At 41.9% G+C, this 14,890-nt stretch overlaps 1 protein-coding gene across 6 annotated transcripts in view; it reads right to left on the minus strand.

Moving 5' to 3' along the window:
• The window catches only part of LOC135259887 (non-muscle caldesmon-like), a 57,596-nt gene extending 47,587 nt beyond the window's left edge, over positions 1–10,009 (minus strand). For 3 of the 6 annotated variants that reach the window (XR_010331422.1, XR_010331421.1, XM_064344799.1), the window contains exon 1: positions 9,791–10,009. The gene's annotated coding sequence lies outside the window, so the exon portion shown is untranslated. The remainder of the gene's footprint in view (positions 1–9,790) is intronic. The other 3 variants (XM_064344797.1, XM_064344801.1, XM_064344802.1) reach the window with 3 other exon arrangements.
• Between the last annotated feature and the right edge of the window lie 4,881 nt (positions 10,010–14,890).

Raw genomic sequence — 14,890 nt, forward strand, 5'->3', positions numbered from 1 at the left:
AGATAACACGGCGTCGCGGGACGCGCGCTGAGACTCCGGTGACATCACTAAAGGTCACGACCCGGGCGCGAGGGGTCGATAGGCCAGCGTCCGCATCGGCGGTCCCGGCCTGGATGCGTGGCACACGGCCCCAAAGGTATCGCTTGGCAGGGATGACCAAGCAAAATTATTTGGGATTCCTCAGCTTCGACGAGCGCGTCTTTCGGGCGCCGATAAGACCAATCCCTCCCCCACCCCACCCCACCCCCGCCCACGAGCATCTGCGAGCCACCGTCCTGCGAGAGAGAGCCCCCCCGTGCTGAGCGGTGGGACCCCGAAAAAATGTCCTCATAAACATGGGAGAGCATCTGCGCCGGCAATTTTGGACAGCAGCCACGAAAGAAGAAGTTTTCGGAATTCAAATTAGAAACTGGTCGCGGCTTGTCTCCTCTAATAACCCAGCCCTCGCCATCATCCCCGGCTTATCTCATTTAATAACTAAAGCTCTCATTAACGAAGCGTCATACTCGCAGTGCTTCTCGTCTGCATACGGCTTATGAGATCTCTGCACGTCGCACAAGGACTGCTGAGCTATCTGGCCCAGCAGAAAATATTTGAGGATGTAAGTGCAATCCATAGGCTACTGGAGTTTTTCTTTTTTCTTTTTTTTTTTCTGCAGACCGTGCATTCCAGCGCGCAGCTTTCTGGGGCCTGTGAGTTATGTCCCCTTCCTGTACCTCTGCACCTCAGCCCTGTCCTTCTCAGTGCCGTGAGATCTCATTTTTCTGCATATTTCTGCTCCCTGTTATTATTAGCTTGGCGGACGGATGGTTTTTTTCGAGAGCGGCGAACCCAGGGCTGCAAGGCTGGTGAATTCAGTTGAAGTGGTAAATCTTCCACATGCACGGACATAGCGGCTTCATCTCCGTGCATATGCGTACACATACACACGCACCACCCTTGTTTAAAACCCGTTAGCTCTACGCTATATTTGATTTTCCATAAACTTCATCATTTATTTCATTTTTTTTTTGTGGCTGTAAGTATTGCCTTTGCTTCCAGAGATTTCAGAGATGGAAAGGGAGAGAGAGCCTTATGAGACTGAACAATGTGCTTTCCAACACATTGCTCCTTTCCACAAAAGTCTTGGAAGCATGTTCAGTTTTTGATCTTCTTCTTGAACTGTCTTAGAACAAATCTTGGCATAGAAACATGCAGTGGTTGCTTTTTTGGTCAGAGTGCAAAGTGCTCTATTGGGAAATGTGTATATTTGCATTAGCTTTGTTTTTATTGGTACACTAAGGGGCATATAAATAAGGAGCTTCTCTTAAAATCGTAATACATATCTCACATGCTTCAAAGATGGATAGAAACAAGCCAAAAATATTTATTGAATGATTACCACGGTATTTAAATGACACAAATCAGAATTCTCATATTTAAGATCTGAATTCATGTTTAAATGATTGCTGCAGGTTTGCCTCACAGCTGCTGTGACCTCAGCACTTTTAGCAAGTGGCATTACGGGATTCTCGAAACCTCACTCTCCCAAGCCCCCCTCCCCCCTACCCGCACCCAGATGTCCGTCAAATAAAAGGTGGCACGGCCAGAGTGGATAAGACATGCCCCTTATCCTCGTATGGCCCCGCCCCCAGTAGACACCCTTAACAAATGGCCATTGTCTCCATTGTTTCACAGGGATATTCATTAAACAAGCCCATAATGCACCACTAATGGAGCCTCACCTCCCAACAGAGGCAGAGGAACAGAGGAGCCCTTGTCTACGGTCTTCTCGCACCTCAGCCTGGTTCTGGTGACGTGTGTCCACATTAATGCCATGGGAAGAGTCATTAGCCCGGACAGGAAAGCAATATAGACATACCCTCCCGTCGTCATTGTGTGACACACAGCATACACAGACTACGTTAACGAGCGACAGGGATTCTGATCTTTGGCTATGAAGAGGTCCTTTAGGCAACTACCACCAGCTCCATATACATGCACAGCTTAAACGTTTGTAGCAACTAATGAGTTACTGAAACCCCACCCATGCCAACAAATCTCTGCCCGCAGTGAGCTTATGTAAAATAAAATAAAATAAATAAATAATTTCAAAAACAGTGTTTCTGACAGCTATGTTATTCTGCTTGCTTTGTTACCACATGGCGAGGTGAATTATAAACATAATAAAAAAGCAAATGAAGCTGGTAACTCAATAATGACAAACGCAAGCTGCCTGCTTCAGATGAGGTCTCCTGATCACGCTTTTAACTCGACAGGATCTACTGTGTCCATCACCATGAATCATAATTTACTATGATGCCTCGCAGAGTTTATATCATTATATCATAGCCAGCCATATTGCTGATGACTGTGCGCACGCTGTGGCCCTCTGGTTTAACTGAGTTAACCTTTACCGTGCATGGATGTGTAGGATAAGAGACTGGATTCAGTCCAATATTATATGCAAGACATGCCTGAGCAACTGCAGAAGGCCTCGAAATTGCCATAATGTTTTTGATCTGCCAGAGAACTGTGCCAAAAACATGCACTCAGCAGTATTATTTCTTATCTGCTCAGAAATCGGTAAAAGGTCATTGGGTACCTGTATAAAATAATAGCATGGCTGCCTATAATATAGACTTCTGTTTTCAAAGGCAATTTTGAGTGCATTTTACTAAAACACGTACAACAGATGATTAAGCACAGGCTATTTCTCTCTTCTTCTCCACTGATCTTAATGGATTGACACTGGCTCTGTCCTTCACTTGATTTACAGAGCACAAAAATGTGAAAGCAGTATTGTGAAAACCTCACCTACCTAGTCAATCAGTACTCATTTCAGATGAGTGAAAAGGCAGACAAATGGAGGGGGAGTATGCTAATTCAAAGTATTTTGATGGGGCTATTGTAGGATCAGAAGTCTCACGTGATTGGTTGGCTGCTTGGGTGAAAGGTTGTCGTAACTTTCCGGGAAGATGGAAAGAAAGCGAATCCGTGCATGGACGCAGCCTTGCAGCTTGTCGTATTTCTCTTGCCAAACGTTACGGGTACATTTTCACTAAGTGCTAAACCCCTGTTCTTAGATGATGTGCATACCGTGGTTCTTGGGGAAAAGCGCATTATATGTTTCATCTGTTGGGATGCAACAGACAACATCAGCTTCAAATTTCCACCACAAAGGCAGTATAGAATTTATCATCAGATCATCAGCATAAAACCAGACTGAAATAAATATACTCTGTTAACATTTACTACCATTACACCACATTACATTTCATTACATTGCATAAGTGGTATATATTCCAGAGTGACTTACAACATGAACTCCAGTTCTCAGATCTGGAACTGAAATGCTGTAGTGCCATAGCAAGAAAATCATTGTCCTAAGAGAGACAATGTCAACATACCAAAGTGTGACAAGTTCGGCAAAAAAAAAAGCTAAAAGGTGGCTTATGAATAAGAGCTGTGTAAAGCATTAAATAGGGATGACTTTGGGAAGCTAAATTGCAGTGTCCCACCACAAACTTTAAGAAGGATCTCAAACAATGTTCCATCCTGTGCTTACAACTGAATAGCTGGACGCCAAAACCAAAGCATCTAATTCAGACACCATTCTGTCTGAGGAGAAAGACACTTCCACACACTTCCCCAATTTCCAACCATCTGAACTTTCAGCAGACCTTATCAGGCCATTGAATGACCTTTAGCTTAGCATACTATGGAAACACAGTAGGCTACATGGAAGTGAAAATTGTTTTATCACTACACTCAGGTCAAGTTTTTCACAGATCACATTTGTCCTGTTACTAACAGTTGCAATCCAAATCAGTGCACTTCAATTGGCATAGTTTTAGGGTGATCAGTTGTGCAGTTTTAAGCCTTAAACCAGAGGTAGACAACATGTTCCAGTCCATTTAAGGACTCTGTGTCAACTTCTCTTCTCATTTACTCAACCGGCTCAATCATTCCCTTAACCTGACATTTTTAAATCACGAGCTGTAACTGGAGCCCTGCACATGTTCCCTTAGCGAAGCCATTTTGCTGCGGTCTGATGCAGGAATGAACCGTCACTGGCTCCCGCAGGCGTTCAGAAAGCTAAGTCAGGGTGAGGGGATGGAAGCAGCCCAACTCCGGCCTGGGCGTCCCGGGACCGTCAGCACCGCGCGCGCCCGCCCCCGAAGGAGCGCCCACGTTTACGGGACGCGAGGAAGCCTCCTGGCCGTCGGGACGCTGGCACGCAGTCCCGGTGGGGAGAGACTGCAGGAAGGCGCAGAGCAGCCCTCCGCCGGAGAGACATTTCCTGTGCCTGATTTATCAGATCACAGAGCTGCCCAGGGGAGAAGGCCGCGCTCGGCTATTTACTCGCGAAAACCGCTCGGGCCGCCAGCATCGCCATTTTGTGTGCGTGCGGGTGTGTGTGTGTGCAGGTGTGTGTGTGTGCGTGTGTGTGTGTATGTGTGTGTGTTTGTGTGTGCGTGTTTGTGTGCGTGTGTGTGTGTGTGTGTGTTGTGTGCAGTGTTGTTGTGTGGTGTGTGTGTTGTGTGTTGTGTGATTGTTTCAGAGTTTGTTGGTTGTGTGAGTGTGTGTGTGTGTGTGTGTGTGAGTGTCTGTATGTGTATGGAAAAATAGGCCTTTTGGTTTGAGGATTTAAAATCTCACACTCGTTGGTAAGAGACTTAAAAACAGCCAGCTATCGCTTTGGCAGCTATCAGCCAAAGTTGTGCAATGGTTCATGGATATTCTGGAACAGACAATTCAATGCCAAACAGACCTTTAAAAACAGAGCTTTTTTTCATCAAAGAGCTTGGATCTTACCAAAATTGGCAAAGTCAGACCCAAAAATACACACAATCTCCAGGCACATGTTTGGACAGCGATCAATCAAATTGATTATAACAGCCAGTGTAGGAGTACAGCTATAACAGCATATGAAGCTTCAAAGATCATGGTGTTCAATGGAGAAACGTGTGTCCTTTCAACTGCAGCCACCTGTGAAGGCCAGAGCAGAGAGCAAAAAGGAAAATTAAAGGTCCAAGCTAACTAACTCTAATGCACTCTGACCTCAAACATTCTAATGCATTCTGACCTCAACACTCTAATGCCCTTTGACCTTCAAACACTCTAATGCACTCTGACCTCAAACTCTCTTATGCAATCTGACCTCAAACACTCCAATGCACTTTGACCTCAAACTCTCTAATGCACTTCAAAGATTTTAATACATAAATCAAATCAAGGGAACCAGTACTTTCTGGGTGCACTTCAAATCTAAGCAAAGGGAACCTCATCTGAGTTGCTTTTCATAACCCTTCATAAGCACTGCACAAACATTCATGAATGCTTATATCAACTGCAAAGAGGCAACTGTGTCTTTCACCACTGATGCAATTACTGACATTACAATGACATAGCAACTGACATACACCATAACATTTGATTGCTTGATATGCCTATTTGTGGTTACCGATAATAAAATTCATGAATACTTATGTAGGGGTTATACAGGTGCTACGTAGTGCTTGTGTATACCCGCCCTTATGAATAGCCATTCTTTGAAAGCATTACTGGGAACTCTATGAATGACAATGGAAACTGCATCACAAAATTTTTCTCGAAATAAGCTAAACAACCACAGCCTCCTTTCCATCTTTGAGCAGCCATAATGATAAAACTTTCATCCAAGATTAATCGTACATGCGCATGTCCTGTGTCACCTACACTAAATTTTAGTCTACTTAAGCAGTTCCCTTCCAGCCTGAGTGGTTATTTATTCACCCTGAATTTCAACAGTGGACTCGCACTTGTATTTACGTTGTAAGCCACTCTCCATAAGAGCATCTTCTGAATGCCAGTAAATTAAAATGTCAGAAAGGGTTTTCTTCTCTCCGTTTGAGTGGCTGTTGCGTTGCACGCTGTGTGCGGGGGGAAACGGAATGACTATCACAGAGTTATCTAATGCAGAAACACTCATTTCAGGAAATGGGGTCTTCCCGCTCCTTGAATCCTTGAAATAAGAGGACAAGAGGCAGACTTGCCCGTGTCCATGTACTGATAACGGTAAGATTGTGAGCAAGGGGCTGCCAGAAATGTATCAGTTTACCACAATATCCCAGAATATACTGCAATTTACTGAAGTAAAATATGTTGCCAAGATACTGCATTTCACAATATACAGTATATATATATATATATATATATATATATACTTTAAGTTACTACAAACATATTACGATGCTGTGAAATAGATTTACCATACTGTTTTCTAGGTAGTGGTACACATGCACTCCATATATTGCAATATATTGCATTTCCATAAGAGGAAGGGGAGGACAAGGAGGAGGAGATGGGTCCATCCTGTCTTCTAATTGCAGCCACTTTGGAAGAGGAGAAAAAAAGACATTCCTCGTCGCCTGGGAGACAGCCTCATTGCTCATCAACAGCCTGTCGCTCGCTCACTCCAAACCTCCAGGCCGAGGACCATCTAAGGAGCACGTCCCTGACTTGGCGTTACTGCCGAAGCGCAGAGCTTTTCCACTGCCGAGGTCGCCTGCTCAGTGTATGACAAACAGAACATAAACTCAAGTTACAGCGCAGACTCCTTCCCCGGGCACAAAGGAACGACTTCGACGTACAAAAAACCTCAAGGAGAGAGGAAAAACGACGAGAGGAATTTCAAGAAAGTCGTATTACTAACAAAACATCTGCAAACTGCTTATTGCATATTTGCAGGGACCTATATAAACAAAATGAGAAGGTTTGGTTTTCTCCATACTTCACCAGTGAGGAATTCTCAAATTGCCATTTTTCGCAAGCGTCGCCAGCTATGCAGATCCCAGGCGATGTTATACAACGCCGTGTGCAGCTATGGAATGAAGCTCACCAAAATTACATCCTAACCCAATTTCAAAGCTGGGAAAAAATGACACAGAGCACGCTGGCTGTGCCAGCGCTCTTTGATGTTTCAGTCCGGGGCTGTCATCCCTCGCACAAACTTAACGGGACACTTCAAAACCAAAGATCTCGCGTTTAAAAGCCAGTAAGCCCCTAATGCACAAGAGGTCATAAAACATAAACCAAACCAAAATTTACATACAGGTCACTGGCTGTATGTGATACGACATTCTAGCATAGAACAAAAAAAAGGATGTATTTATTTGTATGTATGTATTTATTTATTTATTTATTTATTTGTAACTTTAGTTTTTCGCTCTTTTTGCCGAATGAAGGATAAAAATAACAAATATATATATAACAAACTAATAATTTGCACACATTTTCTTTCAATATTCCTTCCAGCTGAAACCTCATAATTTTGGAAGGGGTCTCCACTGTTTTAGGCTTTATGGAGGTTCAGTGACGTCTCAGAACCCATCCAGTCCTGCCAAAGAGCTATTGCTACAGACCCAAAGATTGGCACAGACATTTGGATGTTTATTTTTAATTTTTATCCAACAGACTAAGGCTGAAAACTCATAAATACCTGAAGCAACAATGCTGAAACAGATTCTCAAATGACCGCAATAAGGTAAAGAAGAAGAAGAAAAAAATCCATAAATACAGATGCATAAATGAAATGGATTGCACGTATTGTATAATATTAAATTAAGGCACTGCTGCTAACATGTGAACTGGGTGCTCCAGCGGGTCCACCCTTCTCCCATTTCAAGGGTTACGGCTTCAGCCCTGGCACCAGGGGAAAGGGGGGGGGGTGGTCGGGGCTTGAATTCCGGAAACAGAGGGCAGTGCCCCTTAACATCCTGCCCCCGGGACCTGGCTCCCAATGCCAATTCTGCGTTATCACTGCTCGGAATTACCTCCAGATCCAACACCCCCCCCCCACATCTCCGCAGCACAGAAGCCGCAGAAACACACCCCAGGACAGGGCCTGCCGAGCCCAGCATTCCTCAGCTTATTCCAGTCATCAGTCACCGGGTCCAAACCGTTCCTTATAAGGTCCGCCCCAGATTCCAGCTCCCCCAGCACTGCCATCTGATCAAACACAGTTCCTGCTCACGGGAGAGTTTCTCTGCCTTTTGGCTCCACTGAAAAATATGCAAGGCTACATATGCTGGCTAAAAGTCACCGTATATTGTTCCCATGTTTGCGGTTTTAAATAAGAAGCATTCTGTGCATTCTGCATTGCCTTGCGTGTGTGTGTGGGGTGGGGGGGTGGGGGGGGGGGGGTTCTTAAGTAAAACCATTTATAGAACATTTTTTTCCCCCCACCAACCTTGAACCAGTAAAAGCCAAACATGCATGTTAATTTGAGCACATCGGTCCACAGAACAGTTTTACATCACCGCATTCTTCCGACTGCAACAGTGCTGTCTTAAACATTCCTGCTTAATTATTGGCTGGGTCTGAAGGGGGTAGAGGCCACCGATTGGACGGTTGCCAGGCTCCTGGTCCACAGCCCTGTGTAACTGAGAACAGAAGTGGTCCACCCCAACCCCCCCCACGCTCCTTGAGAGAGAGGAGACTCCCGAGTGAGCGTGAATACTCATTACTCAGGATTTTTCAGGAGAATTTCCTGCCAAATGAAATGGAAAGGCTGTCATTTGCAGAATGAACTGAAGACTCTCGAACCCCTGCCTATGCAGCACTGCCCATGAAACACTGGCCACAAGGCACCACCCACAAAGCACAGCCAACAAAGATTATGGTTTGCGAGAACAGAAACTCCATAGACTGGCATGCACTCTTTCAAGAAAATTTTATTTATTGCTGTGTTTTGGGGTTTAAAATGAAACGCCCCAATTGTCTTTATGTGCTAAATGAAAGCAGGATCTGAATTCTTACAACACAATAAAATATTCATAGTTCATAATATATTTCCCAGCCCCGTTGTCAACGTTCATTGGTGGAAAAAATCTGCCAGATTATACTTTTTTTCACGTTGAAAAAGAAAACCCAAAAGTTTAGCAAAGAAGGCTAATGAAGGTCCTACAAAACTTTCAGCTCGTTTTTATTGTATCTTATTTATTTATTCATTTATTTATTTATTTAACTTGCGTGAGTAAATGTATTAACACTGCCATGCCTCTTCAAGCGCTCACAGACGTACAGTGTACAGTACATACAGCAGGCTACAGAAAATCAAGGTAGTAACTTCACCACCTAAAGTGCTCCTCCTAATACTATTCGTCACATGACAAATAAATGAACAGATAGATAGAAACGGGCTCGTCAGTTCTTATTAATTAACCCTGGTATTCCGTGCTAGTAAAATGAAGACTCAAAAAAGTCTAAGAAGCCCTTTTAGTTTTCTCCTCGCTGTCCTTCGATAACAATCAGAAGCCGACGCATCCAGGAACTCAAACATTCCAACCCAAGCAAGCGCAACGCCTGCTATTGCCGATAACATTTGATGAAAGCAGAAATTCCCCATATAGCATCTGACCTACGCTGCACCGTCAACAATAGAGTCATTTAACAGAACTTTTTGCAGCAAAAATCCCCAAAAACGTTGCATACTTAACTAACATATACTGTGATGCTTAATTTCATGTAGCCTATCATGTTACGTGACTTGCTTCCACAGTCGATATTTAAGGAGTAAAATATCCGGATGTCGTGTTTGTAGAAGTGGACTCAAATACGTTTAATCTAAGATGCTGAGTCTAAGACTCCATTAAGGGAGTAAAGACAGACCGTGTAAGAGCCAGCCACGGTGAACGTAACTGTGCAAAGGATTTCACTGCATATGTACTTATTATGCCATTCAAAGGTACAATTAAAAACGAATATGCCACTCTTGGAGCAAGGAAATGTAACTTGATAGCACAATGGATGTAAATTTTGAACGTACCTGCACAGCTGGCGAGTAAAGTTTGGTCTTTGGCGGATTTCAAAACAGCCACAGAAGCGCACAAGAGTAGACGCAGTAGTCAACTGCAAAATCCTTATTGAATAAAACTACTGGCAAGTTTTAGCCCCTCCCTTAAAAAATCATCGCGCATATCTATTATGTTTACAATTGGCAGCCACTGCCATGCAATGTACGCGCTGTATCCTAATTACTAGCCAATAGCTGCTCAAAGACTTCAGTGGGTTCGGCTCGGTCTGAGAAACTTGCATATAATTATGTTGGCCAGCAGCACGAGCCGTTCATCGCAGTTCGCACAAAATAAATAAATAAAAATACCAAGGCCTAAAAAAGCTCAGAAAATTCGTAAGGGCTGCCAAAACCGACTCGCAGCATGCCCTTTTTTGGTTATCCTTCACGGGGCCCCTGGTAGAAAATCCTGTGTCAGGAACAATCATATGAAATGTTAATCTTGGCGAAGAGGGGGGCGGGGGTCTGTTTGACAGTTAGCTGTTCTTTGTTCTCCGTGACAGATAAAACAACGATCAGCTGTGATGAGGTTCCACACAAAAGACAAGTGCAGGATTACACATTATGCCATTTCAGCCTTCAAATAAAAGTATATATAATGCAAACATGTACATGGATGCTGATATGAACATTCAGCAGTACATTATGGAGGTTATTTGACATATTTTTATGGCACATTCTTGGATATTGTGTCCCCTTTTTTTCTATACTAACTGTAATAGACTACCGATGTCTACGGCCGTTGATGGTTTGTTTGAGGCCAACTGTATGCCTATAAGTGGACATGCAATCCAAACAACCAACGAACACAGAACTATCGGTCGATTGCTGGTTAATGCACATGCCCATGTGCACTGAGTAAATTATGATCACAAGCTAAGAAAAGGTTTTTACTCTATATCCTCCAGCGATTTAAGTAGTTTTTTCTTTTACTGAGACATATTGCACAATATGATGAAGCAGAACCACGTTTCCCCACATTGTTTCAGATCACATGAGCTAAAACAATGCAGGGTCATAATTTGCTGCCATTCGGTTTCGGTACGCAAGAAGACCATGGAAGACCAGAATTACATCTGCTAATTTCACGTCGGGACATTTAAAGACGTTTTAAATGACTACCGATGCCCAAGAGACATCCGTATTTAAAACAAATACCACATTCTGTAAACCATTGCGCAACTGGGATTTGCATCTATAGCTACCTTGGAATGAATCATCACATTACAGTTTGAGTTAAAGATTTCAAGTGACGTATGTGTTTTATTGTTTCACCACACGTTCCCATTTGCTTTGTTACAAATGAGACATGAATGGGTGTGCCACTCCGAATGGTAAACCACACATTATTTCAGAGGGAGTATACCTCGAGACGTGATTCTGGCTTAATTTCTAGTGTTGGGAGTCTGTGTTTCCTCATTTTACTTTCCCCATTTCACAGAAAGTATGGAAAGAATAACTTTGATGTGAGAACTTAGTAGTAATCCAATGTATAAGTAAAACATCACTGCTTGTCAATCTGATGATGCCTGTTCATAGTACACATGGTTTATGTCTAAAAGGAACACAGCAAATAATCATTGCTAGGTTTATATAAACTATTAGGGTTGATATGACACTGAGAATTTGATGCAATGAGTTGTGATGTTGCTTAAATAAAGGGTCAATATTATCGGAAGCATTTCTTACCACGCTACTTAACTCTCTTTTTGATTTTACAAAAAAAAAAAAAAAAAAAATTGTAGGTATTGCAAACTCCACAAATCCCCTTCTCGTTTTATGCATTAAAAGAAATTGAGCAAAGACAAATAAAGATATGTTAATGTTCATTCTCCCTTCACAGAGGACTTGTAATGTAAGAGAATCACATTTCAATATTATTTCAACAATAAATGATGCAACAACCTTCTGAGGATCGGGAGGAGCCCCTTACAACAAAATGGGGAACCAAAACTGCTCCGAACAAGACACATGCAAAATATGAGGTTATATAAACTGATGCTCCAGAGGACTGAAAAATAGTCCCTTTTTGCTCTGGCACATATTTTTTCTGTCTATATTTATATGTTCTATATTTATACCCTGTTATTAGATATTTATCTTAGCGATGGATTGGTTTACAGCAACCCTGGCAGGATTATTGCCTCCTATGAGCAGGGCAGCTAATATCGCCATTGGACATATTTGGCAAATGGCGACTGCGCAACGACTGTTCCATCAGTGGTGTTTAAGGAAAGAAATGCTCATGTAAACACAGCAACACGGCAGTGGGAACCCTGGATCGGAGGAAAGATTTCTGAAGCCGTCTATTTAAAGACTTGGTTTCATCAGATGGTTACTAATTGAATCTGCTTATCAGATATAGTTGGAATCGCGATACAACATAAGAAGTTGTACTTCATGTTCGCGACGGTTATTTTACTGAGTAACATTCTTACTATTTGGCTGAGACCATGATAAAGAGTCCAAGTTGTCTCCTGTAGTCTATTATGAGGCCAAATTAGATCACTCAGTGATGAAGAAACACAATCCCCATGCAAAAAAAAAAAAAAAAGATTTGTGTCATCATCTTGGACAACAACTAACAAATCTGTAGTTTTTTTTTCAATTTAATTGGATGCATTAAAGAATTCAATTATTTGGTAAAATGCAATTGCATTACAAAACTGACTACTTCATCAGAACACATGCCAGCATCATACATTAATCTTGATTTTATTATATTCATATTACAATTCTAAATATTTTGGGGGGTTTAAAGCAGTAGCAAATCATGAAATTATGAAATGGAATTCAGAATGCATTTTACAATCTTTGATCAACCAGGATCAAATTTGATCAACCATCACATTTGATGTAAGCCTCTAAATGGGTTCAGTTTTTCAGCCATTTCTTGATGAATGAGGTGTCATTAAAAAAGTTAAAGTATGTCTTATGCTAATTGCACATCTAAAATAACAGGTGGCTTGTGTATAGTTTTTTCCTTTTAAAATAACCAATGCTCAGTCCATCCAATTTTGATTACACTTGGAACGTTAGATATGAATTACTAAGGAAATATTAGAAAGACTGCTCTAGTTCAGTGTAAATGGTACTGAAGTTCTCAGTGAATCGCGTACTAAAGTATGGACTCTTTCCGGAGCTGTCTGTGAAGATCAGCCTCCCTTCTGCAACCCCTCTGATCTTCAGCTCCGTGGCAGAGTAATGAATCTCCAACAACTTCAAACATCAAAGCCGTCCAAATTAAACCAGGACTTTTCTTTTGATCTGCTCAGCCCCACCCACCCACCCACCCACTCCACCACAGTGGCTACTTACTCTCTGTATGTTTGCTTACGGTCAATGGAATACTCTTGTCCCTTTTTGGGCAGAGACAGGAATAAGTGGTCTGGGGAAGGCAGGTGTGCCGATTAGCCTGCAGAACAGCTAAAGAAAACTTACTATATTACATCCAAATGTAACCCTTTAGCAATATAACACTAGGACTGTCAGGCAACAGCAACTGAATTACAGAACAAATACAGGAAAGCATTATTTACTTAATGGATTCCTTCATCCAGTGGAACTAACGGCACTAACTTTCCCCTCTTTTTTTTTTTTTTTTCACAACGCATTCGTTTATACAGCTGGTAATTTTACTGAATCAATTCAGCGCACGTACCTTCTTCTAGGCAGAAAATGATAGAAAAATAGAAGATGAAAACAAAATTATACTTTCTATGTCAGGCTTGTTTAATTTCTAAGTAGGCTTTGTTATCCCAGCCAAACTAACCTCCATTCTGGCCTGGCAAAATAAAAAATAAAGTTCCTTTGCGGATACTTGGATTAAAGTAATAATGACTATAGATTAGAACCTTTTCCTGCTTGTGTCCTCTTGGGTAATTTCCGTTCCATAAGTGATTTATTACGATCAATTACATACTGCAAGCTATTAGGCCACTGAAGGATAAAGCTTGATCTCTGACCTTCCTGGCATGGATTCTGGCTTTTTGTCTAAAAGGCGAGATTGTGGTCCTGTTTCAAGGGGAACTAGCCAGCAACAGCCATAAGTCATAAACATGTATTTTTTCAAATATAAGCCAAAATGACAGATTGGACGAATGTCACAGCAGCACAAAGAAAGATGGAGACTTACGGCCATAACTGATCCAATTAAGTAGAAAAAGTTGAACGAATAGTTATGACGGCTGTCTTATGAACACTTTTTTTGGCTTGTTTGCATGACTTGCTCAGGAGGCAATGACAGCGAAAGACAGTGAATTGTGGTAACGCTTACACCAGCGTTACATCACTCCACAAGTTTTTGTCATCAAAAAGGAATCTGGGAGAGGGAAGAAAGCAAGCGGCAAAGTGCTTTCGAGAAATTCTCCAGAATTCGTTGCCAGTCTATGATCCCACATATTTATTGAAAAAAGTAAGAAAGTAAAAACAAAACTCCACCATAATAGGAAACAATGCTATTTATAGAGCGCAGATGCACTCTTATTTTAGAATGCTTTTAAAACCTCTATTGCAGAGTTCTCTTTGAAATATGGCATGAGAGCTTGTGCTCCACATGGCATCTTACAACGGCAGGAGCCAACACATCAAAATCATTTTCAGGACCTCACAGACCTGACTTGCTCCTTATTTCATCTTTAAACATTTCTGCTTATGCCTTTATCATACGAAATGACAGCACTCTTTATGTTAAATTAAATAGAAACCTCCATTGGTTGAATACATTTAAAACAATTACCTAAGACCTGAAGGACTGCATTACATCAGGAAGCACTTGATAATTACTCTAAATGTGCTCATATTTCTGTAGACTGGAGAATATGTCATGAAATGTTAAATGAAGGTTAATATCTGTTTTTGGAGTAGTGCTGGTTGTACTGCTAATTCAGGGGATGCTGCTTTCTCAGAATGAGATGTAAGCAGATATCTTTGCACTTGTAAAGATGTGGTGTGTTTGAAAAAAGATAAGGTATATTCTTCTATAACAGATATTATACATGCCTGTGTGTCTGTGTGCGTGTGTGTGTGTGTGTGTGTGTATAATAAAACCTGACCTGCTATAATGCAACACAT

Source organism: Anguilla rostrata, chromosome 7 (genome assembly GCF_018555375.3).
Source record: "Anguilla rostrata isolate EN2019 chromosome 7, ASM1855537v3, whole genome shotgun sequence".
In the NCBI taxonomy this organism is placed as follows: domain Eukaryota; kingdom Metazoa; phylum Chordata; class Actinopteri; order Anguilliformes; family Anguillidae; genus Anguilla; species Anguilla rostrata.